General features: G+C 47.6%; 1 protein-coding gene across 1 annotated transcript in view; it reads left to right on the top strand.

The window, feature by feature from the left end:
* The first annotated feature begins 2,390 nt into the window (after window positions 1-2,390).
* Window positions 2,391-13,425, top strand: part of SFTA2 (surfactant associated 2) — a 42,440-nt gene continuing 31,405 nt past the window's right edge. The window contains exon 1 of the transcript XR_008526723.2: window positions 2,391-2,682. The gene's annotated coding sequence lies outside the window, so the exon portion shown is untranslated. The remainder of the gene's footprint in view (window positions 2,683-13,425) is intronic.

Genomic DNA, 13,425 nt, shown 5'->3' with positions numbered 1-13,425 from the left:
CTCATCCTACAAATTTACAAGACCACGTACAGGAATATATAAAGCCAAAATGGGAAAATATAAATGTTCTATTTCTTAAAACAGAACAAGAAAAATACATTTGAATAGAAGATTAAGACCAGGATGGACAATAGAACGCAGTCTGCTGCTGGCCAGTGGCTGGCACACCGGCACCGAGAACTGCAGCGGGCTAGGGCCTCTGGAACGTCAAACCCTCCCCTACACCAGGGGGAGCATTTCTACGGCCACCATTCTCCAGAAGGGCATTTCTTTGTCAACTTCCCTTAGAGTTTCGTGAAGAGTTTTGAAATTTCCAGCCTATTTGAGTTGTGCTAAGAGGTACCTAGAAAAGTGAATTTGTTTTCACTTGGGTAAAATCATAAAGGCATGAGGTGGGGGGTGCCCCACTCTCACCCTGGAAGGAGCTTATGATTTTATCTGTCTTGAAAGTGAAAAACCTCTTGAGGACCTAAATGTTCATCACTTTCCAAACATGCTTTTTCTAGTGTTACATTCCCAGCTATTTTATAAGACACATTTTCCATCATATTCTCAATGCTCTTCTATTCATACCCAGACACTTTCCTCTCACTTGGGGCCCCCGTCCTCTTTTTTTTTTTTTTGAGATGGAGTTTCACTCTTATAGCCCAGGCTGGAGTGCAGTGGTGCGATCTCGGCTCACTGCAACCTCCGTCTCCCGGGTTCAAGAAGTTCTCCTGCCTCAGCCACCCGAGTAGTTGGGATTACAGATGCCTACCACCACACCAGCTAATTTTTGTATTTTTAGTGGAGATGGAGTTTCACCATTTTGGTCAGGCTTCTCTCGAACTCCTGACCTCAGGTGATCCTCCTGCCTCGGCTTCCCAAAGTGCTGGGATTACACGTGTGAGCCACCACACCCGGCCTCTTCTTCTTCTTTTTTTTTTTCTTCCTGCTATATCTATCATTTGTATTTTTTGTCTTTCTCCTTCTCCCTGGTCTTTATACTATGCTATGTAAGACAGTAAAAATCAGACTGCGAAAGTAGCAGTCGGCCGCTGTCCATCAGGAGGTAGATGCATAACAGCATAGGTGGACCAAGCTGTGAGGGGCACTGAGAGGAATATTTTACCCCAGGGCGCACTGCAGCTGTGACGTATCACGGCCCTTACTCACTTCCAGTGACCTACTCACTTGCAGTGATTTAGCCAATGAAAAATTTCATTCTCTAAAATCACAGACTATTACAAATTCGCTGTTTGATTTCTAAATCAGTAAGAAGGAAATATCCCATTCTTGTCTGGAAACTCTAAGTGACTTTGACACAGAGAAGCAGCCTCCAATTCCAACGGGGGTACAGATAAGGGGTTTCTGAATACAACATTCCACGTTCCTTTTAACTCTGTAGTTTCCAAGGAAACTGAATCTGTTTCACAGTTTCAAGCTGCCAGTGACCCCTTTACAAACAGCCCTGCTTTCTTTTGAGCCTTTTAAAATTCTTTCATTTAAATTTCACCAAAAAATCCACACTTTCCCCCAATACTATAATGACATTTCCCCCAATACTGTAGTGACATTTCCGTTGTTTGATGAGAAGCTCCTCAGCTCCCTGGTATACAGCCTCCCATTTTGCAACAAACTGATAAACCTGACTTCATGGGACTATACATTTGCTCCTGCACTCTTGGTTGACTGGACTAGGGTACAAGTCACTCTCCAGACCCCTCTCCATGCTAATAGCCTAGTGGCCCTTTTTCCGTCAATTCTAATCCTCCTAGTGATCTGTCTTCTCAGGAAGGCTCTGCCCATTTCCATGCACAGTCACTAACAAGGCAAAACCTCAGTCCTACTGACTGACAATCCAACACCAACCATGACTACAGCCAGGGAAATGAGCATGATGGCCTGGGGCTGTAAATGTCCACTCAGTTTTATCACATGTTTGGATATGTGGCTCACGCTAACTGTACTTGTGCCCGTCGACACTGGGCCTGTTTACTGGGAGGTGCTGCTGGTTGGCTCACGGGTGGATCCTGTAGTGGTTCTGAAGCCAGGGGCTGAGGTGGTAGATGATGCTCCCATAGTGGATGTACCCAGGTCAGAGGTGTTTGAGACTATTCCGGTCACAGGACAGCTGCAGCAGAGGCCATAGAGTCCATTCTAGGGGCCATGGTGACAGAGCTAGGGGCGGTAGGACTGGTTCCAGGGGTCACACAACATGATGCATTCACAGCAGAGATAATTAAAGGGGAGTGGGAACGCTTAGAGTAGAGCGGGGTGAATCTAACATGCCTATGGTGAGAGTAGCTCAGGAGAGGGGTGGTGGGGGAGGAGAGATGGTAGAAAGCCATTCCCCTGTGGCCGTGTCCTCATAATAGAGGCGGGTGTCATACAGAGGAGGAGGTAGAATGTGTCACCTGGTGGAGTTGGTGATGGAAGAGGCAGAAAGTTGAGGAAACGTGACCGTGATGGGTACGGAAGTGGAAGATCTATTTGACTTCAGAAGCGGCCACCCAAATAGAAGAGGGCGGGCTTGTATACAAAGTGGCAAGCTCTGCTTCTTTTGTGACTGTGATCACTGGGCATAAGGAGGGAGCTGGAGGAGGAGATGACAGAATTGGATTCACTCATGGGCATGCCAGTGGCCGTGGCTGGGACGGAGGTGACATCATCTACCACACTGTGGTGGTCAGCAAAGGTGGGGTGAGTGTGCTTGGGCAGATGTGCGAGGACCTGACCCAAGTGGAGAAGGCTGCTCACAGGGATAGGAGAGGGTGGACTCAGACAGGTGCGAGCGAGAATCAACACAGCAGAGGCGGTGGTGGCGGCTTAGGTAGCAATGGGTGTGCCTAGGTCAGAAGTGGTGAAAATAGGATCCCAAACAGCACCAGTCACCAGAATAGAGGTGAGTGTGCTCAGAACCAAGAAGATAGAATCAGATGCAACTGGCTTGCTGATGGAAAGTGCCAGAGAATGAACACAATTGTTTGGTCTTAGACTGGCGCAAGGTGATATGATTTGGATTTGTGTCCCTGCCCAAATCTCATGTCAAATTGTAATCTCTAATGTTGGAAGAGGGTGTATTAGTCAGGGTTCTCCACAGCAACAGAACTGATGGAATATATATAAAGTGGAGTTTATTAAATATTAACTCACATGATCACAAGGCCCCACAATAGGCCATCTGCAGGCTGAGGAGCAAGGAGAGCCAGTCCGAGTTCCAAAACTGAGGAAGCATCCAGCATGGGAGGAAGATGTAGGCTGGGAGGCTAGGCATCTTTTCACATTTTTCTGCCTGCTTAAACTCTAGCCGTACTGGCAGCTGATTAGATTGTGCCCACCCAGATTAAGTGTGGGTCTGCCTTTCTAAGGCCACTGACTCAAACGTTCATCTCCTTTGGTAATACCCTCGCAGACACACCCACGATCAATACTTTGTATCCTTCAATCCAGTCAGGTTGACACTCAGTATTAACCATCACAAGTCCACCCCTTGTCAACTTGAACCCATGCGCATCTCCTGAGATCATACATAATCTTCAAATAAAGACAATAATAAGGTCATAATTACACCCAACATAATACAACTATCCTTCATACAACCGGAAACGCACCAATCCCCAACCCATGTGCTATTATGCAAAGTTAATAATACTTAAATGCTGATGTGAAGTCAATAAATCTTACATCACATAATAAAGGAGAAAGGAAATAAAATGAAGATATATTCTTAGTACAAGTGTATACATGTACAAACATGTTTTTAACAAAAGAAGGAGGAAATACTCATGACAATTACAGTGCTCTTTCTGCAGCTGGTCACATGGTCATAGTTGGTATTGATGGCTACCTTCTTCTGCTACCCATTCTGTATTCCCTTTGCCTTTAGCAAGCATCTCAGCAAGTCATGGTTTTTTCCTGGTGGAGTGACCCAAACTTTCATTTCTGAAGGGTCTGGGTCATTTGTAGTCCTGCCCGGATTGGGCTGTTGTAGTTTCCCATTGACCTTAATCACAGGGCGTGGTAATGCTAAGAGACGCCCTAATGGATCTCAAGTATTCTGTGCATACTTTTCCTTACCTCCGTTGTGGAGTAGTAGACTGACTTCATCAGGATAGTCTGGGTCAGTCACTGCAGCCAACACTGTAACTCCCTTCTAAGCCTGTTGACATAAAGGTAGAAGGAGCCCAAAGTGTCCAGGTGGCTATTTTAACTTCCAGTTTAATGGAATTGTTGTTGTGTCTCCTGGTGGCAGCGTTCCTCCCTCTGGAACTAAGACCTCTAGGCCAGCAGAATGTAATGTTGCAGGAACAGGAAGCAAAAATTTTGCTAGTGGATCACTAGGGGTGATGGTGAGTGGTGCCATTTCCACTTCCACCCCTTGATTCCTGGACCCAGGAGTGCTGGCTATGGGAGAAACAGTACCGTACATTGGACACTGATTCAGAGCATACACAGCCTTCTAAAGAACTCGGCCCCAGCCCTGCAAAGTATTGTCACCTAGTTGATGTCGTAATTGTGACTTCAAAAGGCCATTCCACCGTTCTATCAATCCAGCTGCTTTAGGATAATGGGGAACATGGTAAGACCAGTAAGTTCCATGAGCATGAGCCCACTGCTGCAATTCTTCAGCTGTAAAGTGAGTGCCTTGGTCAGAGGCAATGCTGTGTGGAACACCATGATGGTGGATAAGGCATTCTGTGACTCCACGATGGTAGTCTTGGCAGAAGCATTGCATGCAGGATAGGCAAACCCATATCCAGAGTAAGTGTCTATTCCAGTGAGGACAAACCTCTGCCCTTTCCATGATGAAAGAAGTCCAGCCAGTAATCAGCTGGCTGATCACCCTGAGGAATGGTGCTATACTGAGGGCTCAGTGTTGGTCTCTGCTACTGGCAAATTGGGCATTCAGCAGTGGCCATAGTCAGGTCAGCCTTGGCGAATGGAAGTCCATGTTGCTGAGCCCATTCATAACCTCCATCCCTGACACCATGGCCACTTTGTTCATGGGGCCATTGGGTGATGACAGGGTTGGCTGGGGAAAGAGGCTGAATGGTATCCACAGAACAGGTCATCATATCCACTTGATTATTAAAATCCTCCTCTGCTGAGGTCATCCGTTGGTGAGCACTCACATGAGATACAAATATCTTCACAGTTTTTGACCACTCAGAGAGGTCCATCCACACAACTCTTTCCCAAATTTCTTTGTAACCAATTTTCCAATTGTGCTTCTTCCAAGTCCCTGACCATCCAGCCAAACCCCCTACTGATTATGCATCAGTAAATAATCACACATCTGACCATTCTCCTTCCATGCAAAGTGCAGAACCAAGTGCACTGCTTGAAGTTCTGCCCACTGAGAATATTTCCCTCCACCGCTGTCCTTCAGGGATGTCCTAGAGAGGGGCTGTAGTGCTGCAACTGTTCACTTTCAGGTAGTGCTCCATATTGTGCAGAACCATCTGTGAACCAGGCCCTAGTCTTCTCTTCCTCTGTTAACTGATCATAGGGAACTCCCCATGAGGTCATTGGTACAGGCTGGGGAAGAGAAAGCAGGGTGGCAGGAGTGGAGACCATGGGCATTTGAGCCACTTCCTCATGTAACTTACTTGTGCCTTCAGGAACTGCTTGAGCCCGATCATGTGTATATCACTTATATTTGATGATGGAATGCTGCCGCACACCGACCCACTTTATAGCTAGATGGATCAGAAAGCACCCAGTTCATGATAAGCAGTTCAGGTCACATGGTGACTTGATGACCCATAGTCAAATGTTCAGTTTCCACCAAAGCCCAGTAATAGGCCAAGAGCTGTCTCTCAAAAGGAGAGTAGTCATCTGCAGAAGATGGCAGGGCCTTGTTCCAAAATCCTAAAGGCCTCTGCTGTGATCCACTTATGGGGGCCTGCCGAAGGTTCCAAATAGCATCCCTATCTGCCACTGACACCTCAAGCACCATTGGATCTGCTGGGTCATATGGCCCAAGTGGCAGAGCAGCTTGCATAGCAGCCTGGACATGTTGCAGAGCCTTCTCCTGTTCGGGATCCCACTCAAAACTGTCAGCCTTTCGGGTGACTCAATAAATGAGCTGGAGTAACACACCCAAATGTGGAATGTGTTGCCTCCAAAATCCAAGTAAGCCCACTAGGCGTTGTGCTTCTTTCTTGGTTGTAGGAGGGGCCAAATGTAGCAACTTCTTCACCTTAGAAGGGATATATTGACAGGCCTCACACCACTGGACCCCTAGAAATTTTACTGAGGTAAAAGGTCCCTGAATTTTAGACAGATTTATTTCCCATCCTCTGGCACACAAATATCTCACCAATAAGTCCAGTGTGTTTGCTACTTCTTGCTCACTGGACCCAATCAGCATAATGTCATCAATGTAATGGACCAGTATGATATCTTGCAGAAGCAAAAAGTGATCAAGCTCTCTCTAAATAAGATTATGACACAAAGCCAGAGAGTTGATATACCCCTGAGATAGGACAGTAAAGCTGTATTGCTGGCCTTGCCAGCTGAAGGCAAATTACTTCTGGTGGGCCTATGGACAGGAATGGAGAAAAAGGCATTTGCCAAGTCAATGGCTGCATACTAGGTACCAGGAGATGAGTTAATTTGCTCAAGCGATGAAACAACATCGGGTACAGCAGCTGTAATTGGAGTCACCACTTGGTTAAGCTTACAATAATCCACTGTCCTTCTCCAAGATTCATCTGTCTTCTGCACAGGCCAAATGGGAGAACTGAATGGGGATGTGGTGGGAATCACCACCCCTGTGTCTTTCAAGTCCTTGATGGTGGCACTAATCTCCGCAGTCCCTCCTGGGATGTGATGTTTTTTTTATTTACTATTTTTCTAGGTAGAGGCAGCTCTAATGGCTTCCATTTGGCCTTTCCCACCGTAGTAACCCTCACCCTACCAGTCATGGAGCCAATGTAGGGGTTCTGCCAGCTGCTAAGTATATGCCAATTACGCATTCTGGCACTGGGGAAATGATCACAGGATGAGTCCAGGGACCCACTGGACCCACTGTAAGTCAGACCTGGGCTAAAACTCCATTAATTACCTGACCTCCATAAGCCCCTACTTTTTTTTTTTTTTTTTTTTTTTAACATGGAGTCTCGCTCTGTTTCTCAGGCTGGAGTGCAGTGGCGGATCTCGGCTCACCACAACCTCCACCTCCCAGGTTCAAGCTATTCTCCTGCCTCAGCCTCCCAAGTAGCTGGGACTACAGGCGTGCACCACCATACCCGGCTAATTTTTGTATTTTTAGTAGAGAGAGGGTTTCACCATGTTGGCCAGGCTGGTCTGGAACTCCTGACCTGGTGATCCACCCGCCTCGGCCTTCCAAAATGCTGGGATTACAGGCATGAGCCACCACACCCGACCTCATAGGTCCATACTTTAACTGGAGGACCACAATGACATTTTGGGTCTCCTGGAATCAACACCAGCTCAGAGCCCGTGTCCAGTAGTCCCCAAAATGTCTAATCATTTCCTTTTCCCCAATACACAGTTACCCTGGTAAAAGGCCAGAGGTCTTCTTGGGGAAGGATGGGAGAAAGATTCACTGCATAAATTGTTGGTAATGTAGTGGGGTCTTTCCTCAAGGGGACCTGGCCTCCCGTTCATTCAAGGGGATCTGGATCTGTGAACTGGCTCAAGTCTGGAAATTGGTTGAGGGGCCGTGATTCTCTGTTTTTATAATTCAAATTAGTCTTTTGTCCATTCAACCTAGAAGTTCTCTGCTTGTGTAAATTAAATAGGAATGCAGTAGGCTTCCTATCAATTTCACTTCTAGGAACACTGATTAATTAGCCAATGCCAGAGCTCTGCCTGAGTTGGACTATTCTGATTGCCACTTTGCCTCTGCTGTCCATTATGATACCTATGCCCACCTTGCCTTTGATGTTTAAGTGCTACCACTTGGCCCCTGCCACCTCTGAATCCAATTATTCCCATTGTATTTAAATTTTGTAGTTGACTGACTGCGGTTCCCACTATTAGTTCTGACATACAGAGAAGAGCAATTACAGGGCTCTTCAGAGATGCAGGTGTTGCCCTCACAAATCTATTTTGCAAAGCATGGTCAAGGGTATATCTTCTGGACCCTCCCAGCTGGGATGAGGAGGTCTAAATTGACTAATCCACTCCACCATCCCAATCTCCCTAAGCCTCTGGATCCCTTCCTCTACATTAAACCAAGGGAGATCAGCTTGCTCACAGTGGGCCATCTTTTAATCCATATTTTAGCTAACCAAGCAAATAAACTATTAGAACCCTTTTTAACTCCCCAAGCTGCAACATTAAATGCAGAGTCCCTATTTAGTGGGGCCAAATCAATAAATTCAGGCTGATCTAACTCTATGTTCCTTCCACCATTATCCCACACCCTTCATATCCATTCTAATGCCTGTTCTCCAGATTTCTGTTTATATAAATTAGAAAATTTAAGCAGTTCTTTTCAAGTGTAGTACATCTCCTCATGGGTCACACTCCCAACCTCGCCTCTAGGGGCCCTCCAGGAAATGATACTTAATGGTGTACAGGCTTGACTTGAGACAGGGCAGAGATGATAGAAACAGGTGAAGAGCTGGTGGTTGCCATTGGAATTAAAATCTGTGTGATCAGAGAAGACATGGAGGTTAGTACCTGACACAACTGTTTTGGTGATGGTCTGAGTAGAAATGTCAGTGACCTTGGTGGGCACAAAAGTGGCAGAGATAGTAGTGGAGGTTGCAGTGGCCCCAGAGACTGTGGTAGAGGCCAAGAAGGGCGATGAGGCCAAAGCGAAGGCTGTGGAGGTCACAGATACTGCTGTGGATGGCGTGGTGGTCTCAGAGCCTGTGGTGGAAGCCATGCTGCTTCCAGACCCTGAAGTGACCTCAGAGGCTGTGCTCACAGCCATGTTGCTCATGGATACTGTAGTGGAGGCTGTGGTGGTCTCAGAGTCTGTGGAGGAGGCTGTTGTGGGCACAGATACTATTATGGAGGCAGTGGGGGTCTCAGAATCTGTGAGGGAAGCCGTGGAGGTTTCAGTGGCTGTAGTGGTCTCAGATCTTGTAGTGGAGGCTGTGGTGGCCTCAGAGCCCATCATGGACAAAAATCCTGCAGTGCTCTCAGAGGTTATTTTGGAGGTTGTTGTGGGCACAGCCAGTATTGTGGAGGTAGTGGGGGTCTCGGAGGTTGACGTGGCCTCAAAGGCCATAGTGGAAGCTAGGATGTGGTGGACACAAATATTTTGAAAGAGGATGTGGTGGACTCAGAGGTTGTGGAGAAGGCCTCAGTAGTTTCAGAGGCTGAGGTGGGAGCCTATGGTAGGCTGAGATCCAGGCTGTGGGGATCTCAGAATCTTTGCTAGAGGCCAATGTGGTCACAGACTGCAGTGGTTCCTGAGGCTATAATGGAAGCCAGAGTGATCTCAGAGCCTGTGGTGGTTTCAGGGGCTTTGATAAAGACTGCAGTAGGCACAGATATTGTCTTGGAGAGAGTGCTGCTCTTGGAGGCTATGGTAGAGTCCATGGCGGGCACAGACTTGGTCATGGAGTCTATGGTGTTCTGATACAGTGTGGTGGAGGCTGTGGCGGACGCAGACACTGTAGTGGTCTCAGCAGGCATTGTGGTGGCTGTGGAGAACCCAGACTGTGTGGTAGTCACAGGAACTTTGGTGGAGACCATAGCAGTCTCAGAGCCTGTGGTCATGGCTGTGGTCATGGCTGTGGTCATGGCTGTAGTCGCTTCAGTGGCAGAGGTAGAGGCTGTGGTGGTCTCAGAGGCTGTAGCGAAGGCTGTGGTGGGCACAGATGATACTGTGTAGCATCCGGTGTTCTCAGAGCCTGTGGTAGAGGTTGTGGTGGGCACAGATGCTGTGGTGGTCTCAGCAGGTGTTGGAGGGGCTATAGAGGGCACAGACTCTACAGTTGTCCCAGAGGATTCTGTGGAGATTGTAGTGGTCTCAGAGTCTGCGGTGGAGGCTGCGAGGGTCTCAGAACCTGCGGTGATTTTAGAGGTTGTGGTGAAGACTGTGTTGGGCAGAGATGTTATTGTAGAGGTCATGGTGGTCTCGGAAGCTGTGGTCATGGTTTTAGAGGCTGTGTTGGGAGCTGTGGAAGGTGTAGATGTTATCACAGAGGGTGTGGTGTTCTTGGGGACTGTGGCGGACACAGATGCTGTGGTGGTGTCAGTAGGTGTTTTGGTGGCTGTGTGGGGCACAGACTCTGCAGTTATCACAGAGGTTTGAGTGGAGACTGTGGTGTCCTCAGAGGCTGTGATGGCAGCAATGGTAGTTTCAGACATGGTGGCCTCACAGGCTGTTGTGTTCTTAGAGCCTGAGGTGGAAGCTGTGGTGGGCACAGATGTTACTGTGGAAGATATGGTGGTGTTAGAGACCATGGTGAAGGCTAGGGTGGACTCAAGGGCTAGGATAGAGGCTGTCACTGGCTCAGACACTGCAGTGGAGAACCTGATGGTCTCATAAGCTGTGGAGGAGACTGGGATGGCTGCAGAGCTCATGGTGATCTCAGAGGCTGTGCTAGAGGCTGTGGCTGACACAGACATTGTAGAGGACGTGATGATCTCAGAGGCTGTGCCGGAGGCTCTGCTGCTCTCAGAGCCAGTGGTAGAGGCCACAGTGGCACAGATGCTGTGGTGGAGGGTGTGGTAACCTCAGAGGCTGCAACAATAGTTGTGGTGGCTTCTGAGCCTGTGGAGGTCTCAGAGTCCGTGGTGGAGATGGCGATGATCTCAGAGGTTGAGGTACTCTCAGAGCCTGTGGTTGAGGCCATTGTGGACACAGTCTCCACCATGGTCTCAAAGGCTACGGTGGGCCCTGGGGGAATAGTCCTCCCTGAAAAATATCAATTTTTAGTCAAATATGACTCCTACTTTACATTTTTGATATTTAATTAGGAGCATTGTGCATATCTCTTTCTTGTTGCCTTTAATTCAGCAGAACTGCTGGTGTCATTACCTTTTATCTGGAATCATGTATTTTAGAGGATCAGCATTTGCAGTTTTCTCCAGCAGCTAAGGGCCTGGTTGCTGATTCAGCTGTGTTTCTGTAGTGCATGAGTCATTTGATCGATCTGCTTGGCACTTTGTCCTTTCTGCCACAATGCTTTTTGGCACTGTACTTGCCTAGGTGAAATAAAACCTAACCTATGTTAAGGAGCCTCCACATTATCTCTGTGTGTGTTATAACACTAAGGATAGTTGGGTCTCATCAGATTAGGGGAAAGTGTGTTGTTTGAAAACCTCATCCAGGGCCAGGCACAGTGGCTCACGCCTGTAATCCCAACAATTTGGGAGGCCAAGGCGGGCAGATCACCTGAGGTTGAGAGTTCGAGACCAGCCTGACCAACATGGAGAAACCCCGTCTCTACTAAAAATACAAAGTTAGCCAGGTGTGGTGGTGCATGCCCGTAATCCCAGCTACTCAGGATGCTGAGGGAGGAGAGTCGCGTGAACCCGGGAGGCAGAGGTTGCAGTGAGCTGAGATCGCGCCATTGCACTCCAGCCTGGGCAACAAGAGCAAAACTCCATCTCAAAAAAAAAAAAAAGAAAGAAAGAAAGAAAACCTCATCCAGGTCACCTGGACTGATCAGAAGAATCCCCTTGTCTGGGTGGAAGTGACAAGGAGGTCATAGGACGGCAGCTTGAGCAGAGACACTCTGGTGCAAGTCCCCCGTCACTCTTTGGGACGTTCAGCACACGATCCCTGCCTGAGGAGAGCCTGCAGGTTCTCATCCACCATCTGAGAGCACCGGGGTGTAAAATTAAGAGGAGGCCAGCTTTTTTCCAGCCTCTTCAGGTGGTCAAGGTTGATGAGTTGATGAGTTAGGCAGTTTGTAAAGAGACACAAGGAAATACTAGGGGGAAAAGTCCTCGGGAAGATTTCTTCCCCTCCCCTCCTCTCCCCTCCCCTCCCCCCTCCCTCCCTCTTTCTTTCTTTCTTTCTCTTTGCTTTCCTTTCTTTCTCTTCCTTCCTTCCTTCTTTAATTCCTTCCTTCCTTCTTTACTTCCTTCCTTCCTTCTCCCTCCCTCCATCCCTCCCTCCCTTCCTTCCTTCCTTCCTGTCTTTCTTACTTTCATTTATTTACTTTTCTAGTATAACATACTAGATCAAGTGGTAGCACTGGGAATGGATTAGAGAAGAATCTGGGGGATTAGTCTTGGTTTCTCTCTGATATACACTCTCTGCATCCAGGCCTTCTCATTCATTTATTCAAACATATTCCTTAAGAACCTTCTGTGGGCCACATGATGTGCCAGGCATGGGATACAGTGACTGAAAAGTTGATACAGAGCTTATATTCAAATAACGGAGAGAGACCATGAATAAGTAAATGGATGATGTCCGAAATGAAAAACCTATGCATAGCTGACTGGGACTCTTTCAGGGGCCAAAAGGAAAAGTCCCTCCCGTCCTCCATGCAGGACCATGTGCAGGACCAAAAAAGAAATGAGAGGCCCAAAGCAAAGAAATACCTGCAGACTGGTTTTTCGAAATGGAAGCCGTATTGTGACAGTGCCCTTCTGAATATGGAAAAGTAGGGCTTCTGAGCAAATTGCCACAATGTTTTCTTGGTTTTTTTTGTTTGTTTTGTTTTGTTTTGTTTTGTTTAAATGGAGTTTCACTCTTTTTGCCCAGGCTGGAGTGCAGTGGTGTGATCTCAGCTCACTGCAACCTCTGCCTCCTGGGTTTGAGTGATTCTCCTGCCTCAGCCTCCTGAGTAGCTGGCACTACAGGCACACGTCACCATGCCCAGCTAACTTTTATATTTTTAGTAGAGATGGGGTTTCACCATGTTAGCCATGAACTCCTGACCTCAAGTGATCCGCCCACCTCAGTCTCCCAAAGTGCTGGGATTACAGGCGTGAGCCACCGCGCCCAACCTAGTTGGCACAATGTTGAAGGAAATGCAGAAATCACCAGCCTTTGATGGATCTAAAAAACAGCAGCGCTGACACAGCAACCTCAGAGGCGTTGGAGCAAGCTGGAAAGCTCAGAGAAAATGTAGACCCAGAAAAGGCTGTACGGTTATACCAACAAAAAGCAATGCATTTAAAAATGTGGAGTGCCTCAACAGGCAGCTGAACAGTTAGGAAAAGCCTCAGGACTGCTAGTATAAGGATGCAGGATTGATGGGACAGCACTCTCTATCTATAAAGAAAAATATTTATAAGGAAACAGAATTATCCAACTATAAGAAAATAGCCACTGAAGTATTAGTTCCTCTACATAGCAACGACTGTGCAGCTGGGAAAGCTGTGTCAGGAGAGCTCCAGCACAGCAGGAGTCCGTGCAAGTGGCGGCTGAGCTGTGCTAGAACAGCTTCCAGAAGGGTTTGCCCAGCAAGACCAAGCTGCGCATCAGAGGTCAGCAACTCTCCACTTTTCAAGTACATAGGCAATGATTATGCTAAACCCAGCCTGAGTTTA

This window comes from Pongo abelii, chromosome 5, assembly GCF_028885655.2.
Source record: "Pongo abelii isolate AG06213 chromosome 5, NHGRI_mPonAbe1-v2.0_pri, whole genome shotgun sequence".
Classification (NCBI taxonomy): domain Eukaryota; kingdom Metazoa; phylum Chordata; class Mammalia; order Primates; family Hominidae; genus Pongo; species Pongo abelii.
This window is presented reverse-complemented; position numbering and strand designations above follow the sequence as displayed.